Below are 18,935 nucleotides of genomic sequence, written 5' to 3' on the forward strand. Positions count from 1 at the left end.
AAGCACTGTAGAACTACAACCAAAGGGGCCGGGGAGATGGCTAATCAGTGAGGTACCTTTCCGTGCAAGCATGAAGAGCTGAGCTAGAAACCCTAGTACTCGCATAAAGGCCAGGTTCACTGCACATGTCTATAACCCTTGCACTAGTCGGTGGTGAACACAGGCAGATCTTGGAGCTCACTGCCCAGTCTAACTGAATCTATGAGCTCCAGGTTTAGGGAGAGATCCTGCATTAAAAACAGTAGAGTGATCAAGGAAGACACTTGACACCAACCTGCCCTACACACACACACACACACACACACACACACACACACACACCACACCACACCACACCAAGTTTAATCTCTGACACTTTAGTGCTTCCAAAGGACTGAAGAACTCACCATCTGGCCCTCATGGAGCAGGTTGCTGAACTTCTCAGGAAACTGAACCACACAGAGCACAATCTAGATAGGAGTAGGTTTCTAGAAAGTTCTAGTTGATATCTGATGTCACCATGCTAGAAAAGATCCTCTCCAAACCAAGAAGCACTTTGTAAAGACAGGGCTTTGCTCTCTGATCCGCTCATCTGGGAACCCAGCATGGTTCCAGTCACTTGTGTGCACACATGAAATTTGAGTGGCATGGGGAAGGAAGGGTAGGCAAGCTTCAGTCCCCCAACTCGATGCAGCAGTTCAGCCATAGATTTCAGAGACACATACCCCACATATTTAGAATTAATGTCACAGCTGTGGTGAGGTGACTAATGACAGCTGGCTCAGAAATAAAGAGTAACTGCCCTGAGTTGATCAAATATTAACTCTACCTGGAGAGATGTGCAGGGTTATTGCTGATGCCAGGCAATCTCTTCCAGGGGAGGAGAGAAATGCACAGGGTCTATATTTCAGTTCTGATTCTCATTATGACTTTTCAAACCCACAAATTTTGATGAGAACAGGCTCTGCCACCAGGGTCACAAGACATCCATGGGACCAAAGAGACTGTGTGTGGAGATGACAAGGGAGCCCTAAGGGAGGGAAGAACTTGATAACAAAGAAAATTAAAACAAGAGACAGAGGTTCCAGTGTCAGTGTGTGAAAATTAGGTCAGCAAATGCTAGCTCCCTGCCCAGGGGGCTCCCAGCAAGACCTCTCAAGGGGGAAATAAATGTGTCAGGAATGTGATATAAGCATCAATTAAAGTATCAGAATGAAACCCACTACCTCTTCAATGTGTACTCACAAATACTGCAGTTGGGCAACCTGTACACTATCAAGCCATTTAAAAGTTTGAGCAGGGAGGGGAAGGGGCTGCCAATGTCATACCCCAAGCTGGGGACTAATTGGAAGTTGATGGCTGCTGAGGATGTGAGAGTCATCTTTCCTTGTGGGAAGTGGTCACTGGTATGTTGCCCATGCTTCAGTGGATGGCCTCACGCTCATGCTCATATGGGCAGCACTAATTAGATTCCATGTGTTATAAAAAAAAAAAAAAAAAGAAGATCCCAGTCCACAACTCTGGCCAGAGCTCCCTGCTCCACCAGAGGCCATGCTGGTCACCTGAACTCCAGGTAGGCTACCTGCCCATGGACCTTCCCTACCCTCTCAGTGCCCATGCAGCCCACCCCCAACCACACTGCCCCTCCTTGTCACCATATCCCAGTTCACAACTCCAGCAGAAGCACCCTGCTCAACCAGTGGCCATGCTGGCTGCCAGCACTCCAGGTAGGCTGCCTGCCCATGAACCACCCCTATTCTTTCAGTGTCCTTCCACTCCTTGTCATGGTATCTCATCCCACAGCTCCTGTGAAGACCCCCCTGCTCAACCAAAGGCCACACCAGCCACCAGAACTCCCAGTAGGCAGCCCACCCACAGACTTTCTCTACTGTCTCAGTGCCTGCCCAACTCCCCTCAACTGCCTCTCTTCTCCTCCCCACTTGTCCCAGCCCCCTTCTTAGGTAGAAGCACCCTGCTTGACCACAGGCCATGTAATCTGCCAGAACTCTACTCACTCTGTTGGTTCCCCCTCCACCTATTCCCAATCCTCCCACCCCTCCTCATCATTGTGTTCCAAATCTCAACTCAGGCCGAGAATCCCCACTTAACCAGGAACCACCCCAGCAATCAGAAATCCAGCCTCCGACATGGGTGGTGTCCTTCTGCTCAACTACAGGTCACTCTGGCCAGAAGACCAAAGAGGAAGCAGAAACCAAGGAACAAAACACCTATTCAACAAAGACAAACTCAGAAATCAGTACCTATATCTATAATCACCCAGATGCCTAGATGCCAGCATAAAAACAACCAACAGCCAAGGCAATATGTCACCACCAGGGCCCAGCTATCCTACCTAAGCAAGTCCTGAATTTTCCAACACAGCTGAAGCACCAGAAAAAGACCTCAAAACCAGCTTTATGAAGAGGATAGGGGCCCTGAAAGAGGAAAAAGAAAGGCAATAAAAACAAACCATTGAAGGAAATGGATAAAACAGTACAAGACGTGAAAATGGAAATAGAAGCAATAAAGAAAACACAAACTGAGGGAACTCTGGAAAGAAAGAATATAGGTACCTGACCAGGAACTACAGACGCTAGTATCACCAACAGAATACGAGAGATGGAAGAGAGAATCTAAGGTGTTGAAGATACAATAGAAGAAATAGATGCATCAGCCAAAGAAAATGTTAGAGCTAAAAAATTCCTGACACAAAACATCCAGGAAACCTAAGACAGTATGAAAAGATCAGACCCAAGAATAATAAGAATAGAAGAAGGAGTAGAATCCCAGATCAAAGGCCCAGAAAATATTTTCAACAAAATCATAGAAGAAAAATTTCCTAACCTACAGAAGGACATGCCTATAAAGATACAAGAAGCTTACAGAATACTGTATAGATTGGACCAGAAAAGAAAGTCTTTTTGCCACATAACAATCAAAACTCCAAACATACAGAACAAGGGAAAAGGACAATTAACACATAGAGGCAGACTTATTAGAATTACACCTGACTTCTCAATGGAGATTATAAAAGTCAGAAGGTCCTGGACAGATGTCCTTCAGATTCTAAGAGACAGCAGATGCCAACCAAGACCACTATACCCAGCAAAACTTTCAATCACCATGGATGGTGGAAACAAGATATTCCACAATAAAGTCAAGTTTAAACAATATCTATCAACAAATCTAACCCTGCAAAAGGTACTAGAAGGAAACCTCCAACCTATGGAGGTTAACTACACTAATGAAAACTTAGGAAATAAATCTTACACTAGCAAAACCAAAAGAAGGGAAGTGAACACACAACACACACACACACACACACACACACACATGCCATCACCATCACCATCTACACCACCACCCCCATCAACAACAACAAAATAACAGAAATTAGCAATCATTGGTCATTGATATCTCTCAATACCAATGGATTCAATTCCCCAATAAAAAGACACAAATAAACAGAAAGATGCAAAAATAGGATCTAACCTTCTGCTGCATACAAGAAACACACCTCAACATCAAAGCTAGATGTTACCTTAGAGTAAAGGGTTGGAAGAGATTTTCCAAGGAAATGGACCAAGAAGAAGCTGGTGTAGCCATTCTAATATCTAATAAAACTTAATTCAAACCAAAATTAATCAAAAGAGATGGAGAAGGGCACTTTGTACTCATCAAAGAAAAAAAATCCACCAGATGATGTTTCAATTCTTAACATCTATTTCCCCCCCCCCCAAACAAGGTTGCCCATGTTTGTAAAAGAAATATTACTAAAGCTTAAACCACACATCAACCCTCATACATTGATAGTGGGAGACTTCGATACCCAACTTTCACCAATGGACAGGTCATCTAGACAAAAACTAAACAGAGAAATACAAGAGCTAACAGACATTATAAGCCAAAAGGACCTAACAGATAGCTACAGAACATTTCACCCCAACACAAAAGAACATAGCTTCTCAGCACCTCACGGAACTTTCTCTAAAACTGACCACATACTCGGTCAAAAAGCAAGTCTTAACAAATAGAAGAAAATTGAAATAACACCCTGCATTCTCTCAGAGCACCATAGATAAAAGCTAGATTTCAACAACAACAGAAACAACAGAAAGCTGACAAACTCATGGAAACTGAACAACTTTCTTCTGAACGACTACTGAGTCAAGACAGAAATGAAGAAAAATTAAATACTTCCTAGAATTCAATGAAAGTGTACAACACCTCCAAACTTATGGGACACAATGAATGTAGTGCTAAGAGGAAAATTCATAGTGCTAAGTGCCTATCTAAAAAATAATTGGAGAGTTCTCATACTAATAACTTAACAGAACATCTGAAAACTCTGTAACAAAAAGAAGTAAACACACCCAAAAAAGAGGGGATGGCTGGAAATAGTCAAACTGAGGGCTGAAATCAATAAAATAAAAACAAAAGAACAACAAAAGAATCACTTAAACATAGAGTTGTTTTTTTTTTGAAAAAATCAGCAACATAGACAAAACTTTATCTAAACTAAATAAAGATGGAGAGAGAATATCCAAATTAATAGAATCAGAAACAAAAGGAGGGACATAACAATGGACACTGAGGAAATACAAAGTATCAACAGGTCATAATTTAAAAATCTGTACTCCACAAAACTGGAAAATCAAAAGACATGGAAAAAATTTGTACTAGATAACCACTTACCAGACTTAAATCATGACCAGATAAACAACTTAAATAGACCTATTACCCCTAAGAAATAGAAGAAATTAAAAATCTCCCAACTAAAAAGAAAAAAAAAAAAGCCCAGGGCCGGATGGTTTTAGCACAGAATTCTACCAGCCTTTCAATACTCCTCAAATGATTCCACAAAATAGAAACAGAAGGAATGCTGGCAAATTCATTTTATGAGGTCACAGTCACCCTGGTGCCTAAAAGAATACAAAAATTTAACAAAGAGAATTACAGACCAATGTCCCTATGAACACTGATGCAAAAATACTCAACAAAATACTCGAAAACCAAATCCAAGAGCATAACAAGATCATCTACCACGATCAAGTAGGCTTCAACATAGAGATGCAGGGATGGTTCAGCATATGAAAGTCAAAGTAATCCAGATATAAACAAACTGAAAGAAAAACACCTACATGATTATCTCACTAGATGCCTAAGAAGCCTTTGACAAATCCAACACCCCTTCACAATAAGTCTTGGAGAGATCAGGGATGCAAGGGACATACCTAAACATAATAAAAGAAATTTATAGCAAGCTATTATCTAACATCAAATTAAATGGAGAGTTCAAAGCAGTTCCACTAAAATCAGGAACAAGACAAGACTCTTTTCATATCTATTCAATATAGTACTTGAAGTTTTACCTAGAGCAATAAGACAATTGAAGGAGATCAAGGGGATACAAATTGGAAAGAAAGAAGTTGAAATATGTAGATGAAATGATAGAATACATAAGTGACCCCAAAAGTTCTGCCAGGGAACTCCTACAGATGAAAAAAAAATACCTTCAGCAAATGGCTGTATACAAGATCAACTAAAAAAAAAAATCAGTAGTAGACCCCCTATATACAAATGACAAACAAATTGCATAAGAAACCAGGGAAACGGGCTGGAGAGATGGCTCAGGGGTTAAGAGCACTGCCTGTGCTTCCAGAGGTCTTGAGTTCAATTCCCAGCAACCACATGGTGGCTCATAACCATCTGTAATGAGATCTGGCGCCCTCTTCTGGCCTGCAGAGACACATGCAGGCAGAATACTGTATACATAATAAATAAATCTTTAAAAAAAAAAAAAAAGAAACCAGGGAAACAACACCATTCACAGCAGCCACAAAAAATATTAAATATCTTGGGGTAACCCTAACCAAGCAAATGAAAGACTTGTATAACAAAAAATTCAAGTTGTTGAAGAAATTGAAAAAGATACCAGAAGATGGAAAGATTTCCCATGCTCATGGATCAGTAGGATTAACTTAGTAAAAATGGCCATCATAACAAAGCAATCTACAGATTCAACACAATCCCCATCAAAATTCCAACACAATTCTTTACAGACCTTGAAAGGACAGTATTCAATTTCATATGGAAAAACCAAAAACCTAGGATAGGTAAAACAATCCTGAACAATAAAATAACTGCCAGGGTATCACCATCTCTATTTCAAGCTGTACTACAGAGCTATAATAATAAAAATTGTATGATATTGGCATAAAAACAGACACATTGACCAATATAATCAAATTGAAGACCCAGACATAAATCCACACAAATATGGACACCTGGTTTTTGATTAAAAAAAAGCCAGAAATACACAATGGAAAAAAGAAAGTATCTTCAACAAATGGTGCTGGTCTAACTAGATGTCAGCATGTAGAAGAATGCAAATAGATCCATATTTAAACACTCTGCACAAAACTCAAGTCTAAGTGGATCAAAGACCTCAACATTAAACCAGACATACTGAATCTAATAGAAGAGACAGAGGGGAATAGCCTTGAATGCATTGGCATGGAGACAAGTTCCCAAACAGAGCATGGATAGCTCAGGCACTAAGATCAACAATTAATAAATGGGACTTCATAAAGGTGAAAAGCTTCTGTAAGGCAAGAACACCATCAATAGACAAAATGGCAGCCTACAGAAAGGAAAAAGATCTCCACCAACCCCACATTTGATAGAAGGCTAATATCCAAAATATATAAAGAACTCAAGAAACTAGGCATCAATTAACTGGGGAATTAAAAAATGGAGTACAAGATTGAACAGAGAATTCTCAATGGAGGAACCTCCTCAAATGGCTGAGAAACAGCTAAAGAAATGTTAAACATCCTTAGCCATCAGGGAAATTCAAATCAAAGTTACTTTGAGATTTCAACTTACACCTGTCAGAATGGCTAAGATCAATAACACAAGTGACAGCTCATGCTGGCAAGGATGTAGAGAAAGGGGAACACTCTTCCACTGCTGATGGGAGTGCAAACTTAAACAGCCATTAATGGAAACCAATATGGCTATTTCTCAGAAATTTGGGAATCAATCTACCTTAAGACCTAGCTATTTCACTGTTGGGCATATACCAAAAGGATGCTTCATCCCACCAAAAAGACACTTTCTCAACTATGTTCATAGCAGCTTTATTCATAATAGCCAGAAACTAGAAACAATCTAGATGCACCTCTACCAAAGAATGGATAAAGAAAGTGTGATACATTTGCTCAGTTGTTAGAAAAAAATGACATCACTAAATTTTTAGGCAAATGGATGGAACTAGAAAAAAATCCAAACATGACTGACAAAAAAAAAAAGTCAATGAGATGATTCCTAACGATATTCTGCTATACCCATAGATAGGTACCTAGCCCAATTGTCATCAGAGAGGTTTCCTCTGTCAGCTGATGGAACAGATACAGTCAAACATTAGGTGGAGTTTGGGGAACTCCATGGAAGACATAGAGGAAGGATTATAGAAGCCAGAGGTGTTGAGGACACCAGGAAAACATGGCCCACAGGATCAACTAAGCAGGGCTCATAGGGGATCACAGAGACTGAAGAGACAATCAAGGAGCCTATATGGGTCTGAGCTAGGTCCTCTGCATCCATGTTGTGGTTGTTTAGCTTGGGGTGTCCATAGGACTTCTAACAGAGGGAGAAGGGGTGTCTCTGACTCTTTCACCTGCTCTTGGGACTCTTCCTCCTACTGGGATGCCTCATCCAGGTTTGTGGGTTTGTGGGTTTGTGCCTAGTTTTACTGCATCTTGTCACACCATGTTCAGTTGATATCACTGGGAAGCCTGCCCTTTTCTGAAGGGAGATGGAGGAGCAGTGGATCTATGGGAGAGGGGAGATGGGGAGTGTTGGGAGGACTGGAGGGAGGGAAGACTGTGGTCAGGATGTATTGTATGAGATAATGAATTAAAGAACATTAAATAACTTCTACATTTTATAGCAAAAAAAAAAGAGAAAAGAGAGTATGAAGTTGGGGTGGAGATGTGTTGGGGGAGGGCCAAGAGGGGCCACGGGGTAGATATGGTTAAGAGACATTAGACACATGTATGGAATTTTCAAAGGGTAAAATTTTAAAATAACAAGAGACATTGTAAGGAAAGAATGACCCTGGCTGTGGTGGCATGTATACCAGTAGGAAAATAATGAAGAGGGTGAGGCAGGAGGATCATGAGGGAATGCACCTTGAAAAGAAAAGGAAAGGAAAGGAAAGAAAGAGAAGAGAGCAGCACACATTAAGGCTTGAAATTGAGGATAGTGTGAAGACTGGGGTGACCTTTATTGAGTTGTGGAAATTGAGGAGAAGGTAACTAGGTCCAAGGAGCATGAACCCCATATCACCTGCAGGGTCAGTGCCCAAGCATAGCATTAGCATATGGTTGGGATGACTAAAAAAAAAAAAAAAAACATGGTCTGGCATGTAGGCCTGAACAGTATCACCAAGTTTGTATCCACCCATAACCCCAGAGCTGGAGCCTGTTTGGTTATGGGGCCTTGGCAGAGGCTCTAAAGATGAAATTACCCTGGAATCATGCCCCATCTTGGACCCAGTGAATTTGGTCTTTCTAGAGTGGATAGAATGGATACACAGACAAGGAACAAGGCAGTCTGCAGAGATGGATGGAGATCCAAGAGAGGCAGTCACATGCTGAGAAGCCAGGGAAAACTTCCCTCCAGAGCCTGTGGGTGGAAACATGGCCCTGAATGCACTTGGCTTTGGGCTTCAGACCTGGAAGAGAGGGGATTCCAGGTTTTTAAGCCCCCAATTCTGTGACAATTTGCTGTCCACCCTGGCATAGTGGATGATGAGCTGATGGGGATTAGGCTCCATGGGCAGGTGGGGAGCTCACTGACTCTTGTACAACCTTGGATGAGTCCATTGCCTGTCCAAGCTCTGTAGCCACACCAGAAGGGCCTTGCTTGCCCCAAACTGAACCATGAAAACGGGACTCTGATGTGACCAGGGACAGGAGCTGTTCTGTCTGGCAGTCTAGCTGAGGGCTCAGATTGCCTAGGTTCAGATACCAGCCCCTCTCCTGCCAGTCGGGCTGTCCCTTGTCCCTCAGTTTCCTTTGCTGAATGGATTAGATACCTGGAGCATAGAAGATTCCTTTTGTGTCTGTTCTTAGAACAAGGTGGAGGCTCAAATGTCTGGGGTGTCTCCTGCCTCTATGCTCCCCAAGTGCACACAGAATGAAACAGAACTGACCAATGGACGTGCAACTTAGGAGGGACCCAGGGAGAAAGTATATGACAAATGACCAATGGCAAGCTGGGACAGGTAGGTGCTTTAAAGAGAATAAACCAGGGTCTGGTGGAGACTGGTAGGGTCCTGGTGGGAGCTCAGTGACACAGACTGACATGTAATGGACAAGAAGCAGATTCTCCTCTTTTGTTTTTGTTTTTTGTTTTTGAAGACAGGGTTTCTCTGTGTAGTTTTGGTGTCTGTCCCAGATCTCGCTCTGTAGACCAGGCTGTCCTCAAACTCACAGAGATAGATCCTCCTGGCTCTGCCTCCTAAGTGCTGGGATTAAAGGCATGCTGCGCCACCACCACCAGGCTCCAGATTCTCCTTTTACACACAAGGCAGCCAGAGTCCCAGAGGAGGAGGTGGTGTGCTGTGGGATGGTCTGTATGTCAAATGTGTTGCTGATTGGTCAATAAATAAATCACTGATTGGCCAGTGGCCAGGCAGGAAGTATAGGTGGGACAAGGAGGAGAATAAAGCTGGTAAGTGGAAGGCTGAGGGAGAGAGACACTGCCAGCCGCCATGATGAGAAACAGCATGTGAAGATGCTGGTAAGCCACGAGCCATGTGGCAAGGTATAGATTCATAGAAATGGATTAATTTAAGCTATAGGAACAGGTAGCAAGAAGCCTGCCATGGCCATACAGTTTGTAAGCAATACAAGTCTCTATGTTTACTTGGTTGGGTCTGAGCGGCTGTGGGACTGGCGGGTGAGAGAGATTTGTCCTGACTGTGGGCCAGGCAGGAAAACTCTAGCTACAGTGGTGTCTTGCAATGGGCTCCCATCCCGTGGAACATGGCCAAGGTGATGGGTGGCCTTGATTTCCTTTAATTACGTCATACAGCAGAATGTATGGGACTTCCTGCTCACAAGCACATCACCTTACCTCAGAATCTGCTGAGGCAGATGCAGTGGTGGCCTGTACTGTCTTGGAAGACAAGAGCAATGCCACAAGGCCAGGTCATGCAGGGGCCCCCAGGAGACAAGAGCAGCCTCCAGTCAGTAAGTAGCTTAAATGTAGGAACTTCAGTTTTAAGATACAGTGACAAAACTTCATCAAGCACCCTGAGAGCTTGGGAGAGGACCCCAGGGTATACCCAACTGGTAGTTATGAGCCTCTAAATAGAGGACTCAGAAGAGCTGGGCCTGAATTCTAGAATACAAACATGGCTGACTGAAAATCTTCAAGTTAGTGGCAATTACTTGCATGGCCATACTACATTAGCCATGGGGTCCTGGGCACTCTACCCTAGGCCTTGGCTTCCTCATCTGGAAAATGGGAGGCACAGCTGCTGTCCCACCATGGCTCCCAGGAGCACTGGTCCAGTGCTCAGTGTGCCTCCCAGACTGAGTGCTAAAACAGGCTGGAGCTGGCGCTACAGGAGCTTTTTAAAGGTGCTTGGAAGAACTCCAGGGCATGTTCTCCATCTTTTAGAAAGAGAATTAGACTTTTTTGGCATTCGATCTTCTGGGCAAGGCATGGACCAAGCTGGGTGGAAGAGGTGATGGCCTGGGTGGGGGTGGGGGTGGGGGTGGGACTCTTGGGATTTAATAGAGTTCTTTCTGGGTAGAACATCTTATCAGAGACTCGTTCAGCGCTTCCAGGTCTGTTTCCTCCAAGTCTATTTTTCACAGTGATTGTATCTCAGCTCTGGAGCATCTCCCTGCTGAAAATGAGCTGCTGTGTGTTCACAAAGGACACAAGAAGCGTGGTGTGGATGGGGGCGGTTTTGACCATATTTGCTGAAGACAGATTCATCATTTCCAAGCCAGGCAAGATGACACTCCAATAGAATGTATGCCCGGGAGGCTATCAAACCCGGGCCTGCCCTGGAATGAACCCCAACCTCTGCTCAGGAACATCGTAAAATGTCAGCTGTGCATGCTATTTTTACAAACAGCAGAGATAGATGGCCAAGGAGGGCCAGGAGGCTGCTTCTGCCTTTGCCCTTTGCTGGGACTTCTTAATATTCCACACTGGTGATCTCAGGCAGGGATGGAGACAATTGGAAAGCCTAGAGGGGTTTTAATTTGCATTTCCCTAATTGCTAAGGACATTGAACACTTTTAAAGATAGTCCTTAGTCATATTTTATGTCTTCTATTGAGAATTCTGTTCAGATCCACACTCCAGTTTTTGATTGGGTTGTTTGTTTTTTAAGTTCTCTGTATATTCTAGATACTAATTGGCTGTCACCCTTAGGTAAGTCTTGGGTCAATGCTCTCTGATTGGGTGAATGCTGAAGGGCTCTCAGTGGGAAACTGAGATATGTGCTTACTGCTCTTTATTCTTTTAATGACACTCTTTGAAATTCAGGATACTTTGTATTTATCATCTTTCACATACAAAAGTTGTACATCTTTTAGACTATGAACCAATGGCTTTGCAAAACACAACTGTCCCTGTCCCTTCCCTTTCATAAGTCTTCTCATGGTTCTCTTGGGTCAACAGCCCTGGTGAGTAAATTCTGAGTTCTCTGTTCAAATATAGTCATAGAAATTAAAGGGGAACACCAAGATGTGGATGCAAACTTGAAACCTGTCAACTAAGAACATTAAAGATGGCCAGCAAGCATACTGAATGTGTGTAGAAAACACCCGTGGCTAGCTTCAAGTGTGGGAGCAATTCTTTCAATGTATACAAGCTACGAAGGGAGTGATGTCTTGCATGTAACATGAAGCCCCACGTGACTGCTAACCTCACTCTCTTCTTGCTCCATACACAGTCAGGCCCTGCTTGAGGGGTGGTGGCTTCCTTAGCTATGCCAGGAGAGGCCACCAATACGGTGACACTAATTAATTCAGCTCAAGAGCTTTGTCCACCACAGGCCTGAGGTGAACTGGGTGACTGAGCAGCTGTTCTTGCCTCCATTCTCCCACGCACATCTCTAGAGATCTGACACTTTCAGAATGGGCAAACTTGTACTAGAAACAATGGCTTCCTTCATGGATGAGGCAGGCAAGCATTTATCTCCACAGGCATGGTTAGAGAGCCACCTTCCTGTGAGCCGAGGCATCACTAGATCCCAGAGATTTCACGACCCGCTCCCAAGGTCAGGCTGCTCTTTTCTATTTGCACTGAGAGTACTGAACTTAACTGGTCTGTGCCTGAGGCAGCCTGCTCCACTAGACCTAGAGCTCTTCAGGAGGAAACCCCTGAAGAAGCATGGTGTGATGGGGGTGGTTGGGATGCAACAGTGAGAATGGATGGGGGGGATGTTTGCCAGGGGGCCCTGCAGCCATGGGCTGACAGCCTGAGATGTGCTCTAACATACAGATTTCAAGCTCAGGCACAGACCATTTCAGTTCAGTATTCTCAGTGCCTATCTCCATTCACACCGGCCTTGCGTTCCACAACCTTCTCCTTCAGTCCTGTGCACCATGTCCTCATCCTAGCTCAGATTCCACATCTCAGGTCCATTTTCCTCTCCCAAACTCTGAACTCTTTCCTGATCTCCCCATCAGAATCCAAGAACCAGTTAGAACTGGCTTCCTTGCCTGGTGCCTGAACCCTGAGGTGGGATGCCGCAGGAGAAAAATAGAGCTACCATAATTAATGTCACCCTGAGTCACCCTCCAACATTCGCATGTGGCCCTTCAAGGAATCTGTTCCCCCCTCCCATTCCTACTTTCTCTCTCACTTTAAACCCTCAGCACCTTGTATCCCCTGAAGTCAATCTTCATCCCTCCTTTCCTCGTAGTCCCCAGCCAACGGAACAACAGGTCCCCCTCCTCCTACCGCAGAGCAGTGTCTCCACTGACACCCTGTGTGCCATCTCCACACAGCAGCCACCCTCTGCTCAAGCCTCTCTCATGAGTCACTTGCTGAAGAAGTGAGAAATAGTACGCACCACATTGTGAAGAGAGTTCTGAGCGATACAGCGTTATGTGACTGAGACCGTGGAAGCCTAGAAGAATACACTTGCCTGCACCCAGACTGTATGGTTACTACTGACCTCCTGGGCTATCTGGTACAGCCTGTGGCTCCAAGGTGAGACTGTGAGGCAGGTGGCTAAACTGAAGATGGGTCAATATACTGGCAGGAATTTGCTCATCTAAACAGGAATGAAGTAGTAGAAATACAAGGCAGGAGGAATTTTTCCTACGGGTTCATCATATGTATGGTTTGTCCTACCTGGGATTATTATGTCAGACATGGCTAAACTTACAGAGCCCACTCCCCACCTCCCAGCCCTGGTAACCAAGATCTGTCTGTCCGCGTCTGCTTCCATCTGTCTGTTCCAGGCTGTATAGCTGAACAGAGTTTTACCCTGTGGCTTTCACTTTGCTGTACCCTTACCTGGAAGGGCTATTCTCAGATATGCATGGACCCCCCTTTTCTTTATGCTGATCTCAGCACCCCAGTACCCTGCCACTTCCACCCTTTGCTTCTTTCCATATCCCCATCCCTGAACCTGAGTGGCTTACTTACTAACTGGCTTGTGCGAGAGCTAGTGGTTTCCTACGGTTTTGTCTGCAGGACCAAGGACAGCACCAGCAAACACAAAACTAACCATGGGTTCTGTGGTTGAACTGATGCACGTGCCGCCCCACCTGGAAGGGCTGGACCTGAGCTGGGTTGACTGCCTCTCGGCTTCCCAGCTGGCTACAGGTCAGCAGCATTAGGAACTTCAACTTCCTGGGCCAGTCACAGCCTCCCACTCTGTAAGCAAGGCCCCAGACCTGCATTTTCTTCCAGACACAGTGGGGAGTGACAGCCCTGCTCTGCTTACAGGGTGCTATGATTTGAATATGTCCCTTCATCCTCCAAATCATGTTGAAAGGATTTGGAAGTGGGGCCTTGACACAAGGTAATGAGGGTGGTTCCCTCTAGAGCTCAGGAGAGACCCAAGCCAACAACAGCTTGCTCAGCCTCCTCATGCAACTCTCGTGTTGTGTTCTGATGTAACACAAGGCCCTCACTAGTGTTGACACATTGAGCACCATGGATCTCATTTGTCTAAATCCCCCAGTACAAGGTATCCATGCAGCAACAGAAAGCGTACCATGCCACAGGCAGACATAGTTGGCTGAATTGCCTCCCAACGGGAGGCTGAGAACCCTGGGCTCCTGCAGAAAAGGAGATTTGGGGAAATCTTAATCTCTACCCCCATACTTCCAGCATGAGGTGCAAGCTCATTTAAACATAGGACCATGGTGGCCATACCTGCTCTCTCTGGAAGCTGGGTTTCAGCTTCTGAGACCCTTGGACACTAGGGGCCAGGTGCTCTCAGCTTGACTGGCATGAAGGGGGAGGGGTATTCACCTGGTGGCTCATGAATGAATCTACATGGGTAGTAGAGGAAGAGACTAGCAGAACAAATGCAGCTCAGAAGGACAGCATACAAACACCACCATCACCCCCACCTGACCGTGGCTGACCACAGGGCTCAGAGTGGTATCACAAGAGGAGGGATTTCTGTCCTATTTTACTAGGGAGCCTTGGTTTGCAAGCAGAGTCTGCATGGCACTCTCTAAATGAACAGATACCACGAGGGTTCCTATTTTTAGGGCCCAGGTGCTGTCAGATTTATCCACTAGGTCATGCTGCTAAAAATGTATGAAAGTTGCAGGGTCTTGGACTGTCAGTGTTGAAAGCCATTTTTGGATTCTACCCCAAACCAAATAGCCCTAGGTCTCAGTTTTCTCATCTATAAAGTGGGCTAATCATTGTGTCTGCCTCCAAGGGAGAGAGGGTTAGGGGAGCTGCCAGGAAATGCTGTGTGCAGAGGCACAGTGGTGGGACAAGTACTTTGGAAACACTAAAGAGTGCCAGGAGGGTGTGGTGACATATGCCCATAATATATAAGAAGTTGAGAAAGGGGGATTACAAGTTAAAGGCCAGCCTGGACAATTTGATGAGACTGTCTCAAAATAAAAATTACAAATCGGGCCAGAGATGCAGCTCAGTGGCTGAGTGCCAGCATAGCAAGTCCTGGGATTAATGTCTTCTATTGGGAGAAAAGATGGATGAGCTACATCAGGCTTTGTAAGCAGAGAAACCGGGAGAGGCGGCTGGGCCAGGTCAAGCATGGGTTTGAAATGGCTGAGAATTACCAAGTTTTGTGAAGGACCATGAGGGCCAGCAGGGTAGGCAGTGACTTCAGGAAGCACACACCCACCTCCCTCAGTCTCATTGGGTCATGTTTGAGGAAAAAGTTATTCTCTGGAAGTTTACATTCCTTCCTAATTAGATGGAGGAGGTGGTGGCATTGATTCAGCCATCGATCTCTTTGATCTCAGACACTTGTCAGTCTTTCCTTCTAGCAAAGAAAAGAAGCAACTTATGTGGTAAGCAGTGGTTTCTAGGAAGGACTAATGCTATGTTTTATTTTTATTACATTGTATGAGTGTGCATTCATGTGAGTGCGTGTGTGTGTGTGTGTGTGTGCATGTATGTGTGTGTGTGTGTGTGTGTGCACACGCACTTCATGTGTGGAGGACAGAGGGCAGCTTGTAACAATGCTTTCCTCTCCTCCCACACTCAGAAACCCAGGAACCTAACTCAGGTTGGCAGGCTTAGTAGAAAGTACGTTTACCTACTAGGCCATTTTGCCAGCCTAAACACTATGTTGACTTGACCTGATACATGTTTGTAGTCTGAGTATTAATGCCCCATTCACATTCAAAAACCCAATTCCAAGTGAAATAAAAAGGGATGTTGGGTGGTGCTTAGAAAGTGACTGGGTCCTGTGGGCTCTCCTGCACTGAGGAATTAGTACCTTTGCCCAAGAGGTTAGAAGAGCCCTTTCTCTTGGTGAGGAAACAGAGACACCATCTGAGGGAAAAAGCTGATCCTGCTAGCTTTGACCTTGATCTCTCCAGGCTCAAGAGCTGTGAGCGATGCATTTCCATTGTTAATGAACTATCTAGTGTAAGGTGCTTTGGTATAGCAGTCTGAACAGACTGAAACAGTCACTTGATAGTCATAACAAACAGTGCTGCTTCTCTGAAGAGCAGATTGACTGCATTTTTGGAACTAATGTGTCATAGCCAAAAGCATTAAGACTATTAGAGAACACTGAGTTATCAATACCAGGAAATATGCAGATATGGCAAGAATTTTAAAAGTAGAGAATTCATTGGAATTCCTGTGTAGCACGCATTGTCCCATTGGAACAAATTACCACAACTGACTGGCTTGAGTTCAGTCTCCAGGTGTCTGCAGGCCTCTGCTCCCTTTGCGGACTCTAGGGGAGAGTCCTTCTTGCCTCAAGTAGTTTTGGGGGGCTCCTAGAGCTCTGAGGTTTGTCCTTTTCACATCACTTGCTTCCTTCTCTGCCTGCTGTGGCCTTTTCCCTTTCTTTAAGGGCCTGTTTACTGGAGTTGGGCTCACCTTATTTAGCATGATCTCATTTCATCTCTGCCTGAATTACATCATCAGAGATCCTATTTCCATATGAGGTAATAGTTTGAGGTCTCAGACAGATGATAATTTGAGAAGGATACAGTACGGTCACTGTGGTGGTTTGAATGAAAATGGCCCCCATAGACTCATAGGGAGTGATATTATTGGAGGTGTGACCTTGTTGGAGTAATTATGTCACAGGAGGTGGGATTTGAGGTCTCAGATGTTTAAGTCATGCCCAGTGACTCACTCTACTCTTTGTGCTACCTGCCAATCCAGATGTAGAGCTCTCAGTTACCTCTCCAGCATTATGTCTGCCTGCATACTGTCATGCTTCCTGCCATGATGATATTGAACTAAACCACTGAACTGTAAGCCAGCCCCAATTGAATGTTTTCCTTTATAAGAGTTGTCATGGTCCTGGTGTCTCTTCACAGCAATAAAACCCTAACTAAGACAGTCACTTAATCATTGAAAACAGGGCAGAAATCATGAGGGCTGAGTCCATCTGGTAATCATGACTTTAGGAACCAGGAAGAAGCCAGGTAGGTGCTGACACTCTTAGGTTGCTGAAGGATGATCATTACAGGGAGGGTGGAGGACGGAACTGCAGAGGAGGTTGGCAGGGAAAGATGAGGCAGATGACAGAGGCCTTCCCAGGAGCCCCATAGGACTAGAGGAGAAGTCAAGGAAGTGGATGGTCATGCCACTACTTGATGGTACTCCCTTCTCTGAGATGCAAAGCTTGAGTGAGGCCCAGCGGAAGGAAGGAAGGATAGTGGTGTCCACGCTGGACATGCTGAGTTGGGTGTGCTTGGGAGACGTCCTGGTGGAGTTGGCCAACTGATAAGCAAGGAAGGAAGGAAGAGGGAGATTCACAATGGAGACATGGACATCACCTCCAGGCCTGATTAGGGACATCCCAAGCCCTGGCTAACACAGATCTCTAGTCATGCACCTGAGTGGTCAAAAGCTTGGCTTCTTCCTCTTTCTTTGCTGACAAGGTTGCCTCCACACAGAAGAACCATGGCTCCAAAGTTTCTTCCATGTCAGAAAGCCCATCCATGCCCCAGGCTGACCCCAATCACAGCTTTTGATTGTGTGAGTGATGTGCTTGACTCACAGTTCAAATCAGGCAACCTTTACTGACTTCAGGTGTGAATGAGATGAGGCTCCCTACCAAGCTCTAGGACCTCTGTTTCTCAGGGGCTCGGGAGTGCTCATACCAATCTAATAACTTTATTCATGGCAAAAAAGGCAAACAAGCAAACAAACAAACAAGCAAGCAAACAATTCTTAGTGTTTCCACTCCTAGCACGGAACCACTTGCATAAGTCAATCTGAATTGTGAAATGAGTTGGCAGAGGAAAAGTGGACCTTTAGTCTGAGAGACTCCCCTTCCTCATGCTGGGGCCATGGGCTCAATGCACGTGTTTATTGTATGGTCATGACTGTAAGGCAGAGATGAAGCTGAAATCTTATTAAACAGTTCATTGATCCAGAAAAGATGGAAGTAGAGCCATCACCTCCTTTCCAAACATTTGGAAACTTTTGAGTCCCATGTCTGATGAAATATTAATGACACTTTTCTTGGAAGGATGGCAGTTCAAATAGCAATGACAATATCTTATAAGTGAGAAAGAGCTAAGGGCAGGGAGGGACCAGGAGTCCTGGGCTGCTGAATACTTCAGGGCTCCTGAAGAAAGAATGCTCGGCCTTGACAAATATAACCAACACATCCATGATCTAGCTATATGAAGACAGGACCAAGGGAGTGCCAGGGTATCCTAGTTAGCCCTGTTAATTTGACCCTGCTTAGAGTCACTTTGGAGGAGGAAACTTCAGTTGTCCAAATTTGCTATCTTGATTGCTGATTGGTACAGGAGGGCCTATCCCACTGTGGGTGGCACCAGCCCTAGACCAGTGGGCTTAGGCTGATCAAGAAAGCTCTCTGAGCATGAGCCTGGGAGTGACTGATCCAACAAGCATCATTCCTCCATGAGTTCTAGTTTGAGTTCTTCTTAAGTTCTTGTCCTCACTTCCCTCAGTGATGGACTGTGAACCAGAAGTGTAGGCCAAATAAACCATTTGGACATGCTACCACCTCTCTGTGCCTGGATATTTTCATTCATAACTGGGGATAAGCCTCACTCATAAGCTGTCCCACACTGCAGATGGAGAATGCTCTGGATAATAGAAGACTAGGGGTTTAAAGTGGACTAGGCTGGGCTTGTAGTTAGCAAATTCTCCTGGGATAAGCAGAATCTACCTGTCTTAAGTCATGGCTGTAACAGAATGCCTGAGACTGGGTGATTTACTCAGGAGATAAGGTTGTTTAGCCCAGTGTTC

General features: G+C 44.7%; 1 protein-coding gene across 4 annotated transcripts in view; it reads right to left on the bottom strand.

Moving 5' to 3' along the window:
- Stk32b (serine/threonine kinase 32B) overlaps nt 1–18,935 on the bottom strand; it is a 254,592-nt gene that overhangs the window by 53,008 nt on the left and 182,649 nt on the right. The gene's annotated exons all lie outside the window — the stretch shown is intronic.

This window comes from Peromyscus eremicus, chromosome 10, assembly GCF_949786415.1.
Source record: "Peromyscus eremicus chromosome 10, PerEre_H2_v1, whole genome shotgun sequence".
NCBI classification, from domain to species: Eukaryota; Metazoa; Chordata; class Mammalia; order Rodentia; family Cricetidae; genus Peromyscus; species Peromyscus eremicus.